This window comes from Schistocerca serialis, unplaced genomic scaffold (genome assembly GCF_023864345.2).
Source record: "Schistocerca serialis cubense isolate TAMUIC-IGC-003099 unplaced genomic scaffold, iqSchSeri2.2 HiC_scaffold_518, whole genome shotgun sequence".
NCBI lineage: Eukaryota > Metazoa > Arthropoda > Insecta > Orthoptera > Acrididae > Schistocerca > Schistocerca serialis.
The window spans coordinates 12,501-15,000 of record NW_026048100.1 but is presented as its reverse complement, the minus strand read 5'-3'; the positions used below and the strand labels follow the sequence as shown (position 1 = coordinate 15,000).

The following is a 2,500-nucleotide window of genomic DNA, read 5'->3' as shown; positions in this document are numbered from 1 at the left end:
TTTCACGACCCGTCTTGAAACACGGACCAAGGAGTCTAACATGTGCGCGAGTCATTGGGCTGTACGAAACCTAAAGGCGTAATGAAAGTGAAGGTCTCGCCTTGCGCGGGCCGAGGGAGGATGGGGCTTCCCCGCCCTTCACGGGGCGGCGGCCTCCGCACTCCCGGGGCGTCTCGTCCTCATTGCGAGGTGAGGCGCACCTAGAGCGTACACGTTGGGACCCGAAAGATGGTGAACTATGCCTGGCCAGGACGAAGTCAGGGGAAACCCTGATGGAGGTCCGTAGCGATTCTGACGTGCAAATCGATCGTCGGAGCTGGGTATAGGGGCGAAAGACTAATCGAACCATCTAGTAGCTGGTTCCCTCCGAAGTTTCCCTCAGGATAGCTGGTGCTCGTACGAGTCTCATCCGGTAAAGCGAATGATTAGAGGCCTTGGGGCCGAAACGACCTCAACCTATTCTCAAACTTTAAATGGGTGAGATCTCCGGCTTGCTTGATATGCTGAAGCCGCGAGCAAACGACTCGGATCGGAGTGCCAAGTGGGCCACTTTTGGTAAGCAGAACTGGCGCTGTGGGATGAACCAAACGCCGAGTTAAGGCGCCCGAATCGACGCTCATGGGAAACCATGAAAGGCGTTGGTTGCTTAAGACAGCAGGACGGTGGCCATGGAAGTCGGAATCCGCTAAGGAGTGTGTAACAACTCACCTGCCGAAGCAACTAGCCCTGAAAATGGATGGCGCTGAAGCGTCGTGCCTATACTCGGCCGTCAGTCTGGCAGTCATGGCCGGTCCTTGCGGCCGGCCGCGAAGCCCTGACGAGTAGGAGGGTCGCGGCGGTGGGCGCAGAAGGGTCTGGGCGTGAGCCTGCCTGGAGCCGCCGTCGGTGCAGATCTTGGTGGTAGTAGCAAATACTCCAGCGAGGCCCTGGAGGGCTGACGCGGAGAAGGGTTTCGTGTGAACAGCCGTTGCACACGAGTCAGTCGATCCTAAGCCCTAGGAGAAATCCGATGTTGATGGGGGCCGTCATAGCATGATGCACTTTGTGCTGGCCCCCGTTGGGCGAAAGGGAATCCGGTTCCTATTCCGGAACCCGGCAGCGGAACCGATACAAGTCGGGCCCCTCTTTTAGAGATGCTCGTCGGGGTAACCCAAAAGGACCCGGAGACGCCGTCGGGAGATCGGGGAAGAGTTTTCTTTTCTGCATGAGCGTTCGAGTTCCCTGGAATCCTCTAGCAGGGAGATAGGGTTTGGAACGCGAAGAGCACCGCAGTTGCGGCGGTGTCCCGATCTTCCCCTCGGACCTTGAAAATCCGGGAGAGGGCCACGTGGAGGTGTCGCGCCGGTTCGTACCCATATCCGCAGCAGGTCTCCAAGGTGAAGAGCCTCTAGTCGATAGAATAATGTAGGTAAGGGAAGTCGGCAAATTGGATCCGTAACTTCGGGATAAGGATTGGCTCTGAGGATCGGGGCGTGTCGGGCTTGGTCGGGAAGTGGGTCAGCGCTAACGTGCCGGGCCTGGGCGAGGTGAGTGCCGTAGGGGTGCCGGTAAGTGCGGGCGTTTAGCGCGGGCGTGGTCTGCTCTCGCCGTTGGTCGGCCTCGTGCTGGCCGGCGGTGCAGGATGCGCGCGCCTGCGCGGCGTTCGCGCCCCGGTGCTTCAACCTGCGTGCAGGATCCGAGCTCGGTCCCGTGCCTTGGCCTCCCACGGATCTTCCTTGCTGCGAGGCCGCGTCCGCCTTAGCGTGCTCCTCCGGGGGCGCGCGGGTGCGCGGATTCTCTTCGGCCGCCATTCAACGATCAACTCAGAACTGGCACGGACTGGGGGAATCCGACTGTCTAATTAAAACAAAGCATTGCGATGGCCCTAGCGGGTGTTGACGCAATGTGATTTCTGCCCAGTGCTCTGAATGTCAACGTGAAGAAATTCAAGCAAGCGCGGGTAAACGGCGGGAGTAACTATGACTCTCTATGGCCTGTACCACGGGCTGGCCCTCAGCCGCACCCGAGTGGGTGCGTTGAAAGCGGCAGACGTGACCATCCGGGCCGCCGTCAGGAGATGGTTCCGCCTTCCGGCGGACACTCCCCTGGGCTACTTCCATGCTCCTGTAGCCCAGGGTGGCCTCGGCATCCCATCATGCCGATGGATGGGGCCAACACTCCGCCGGTCCCGTCTCCTGGCGCTGAAGAGGATTGGACCAGCCCCCGACGGTGCAGGCCGGGACGAGGTACAGCGTGAGATTGAGGTGCTGGAGCGGCATCTTATGTGGGAGGGTCACCTCCTCAAATCGTCGACGCAGGTTGGAGAGATGTGGGCCGCGCGCCTGCACGTTGCCTTTGACGGTGCGGCGCTGTCATCTTCCGCCGCCGTCAAGGGGCAACACCAGTGGGTCGCTGACACCAGTCGCCTGCTATCTGGGCGTAACTTCATCGACGCTCTCCGCGCCCGCATCAACGCCTTCCCCACGAAGGCACGGCGCAGTCGCGGGCGGGAGGCGGACAC

General features: G+C 60.8%; 1 pseudogene; it reads left to right on the top strand.

The window, feature by feature from the left end:
* The window catches only part of LOC126447622 (large subunit ribosomal RNA), a 5,568-nt pseudogene that overhangs the window by 912 nt on the left and 2,156 nt on the right, over positions 1–2,500 (top strand).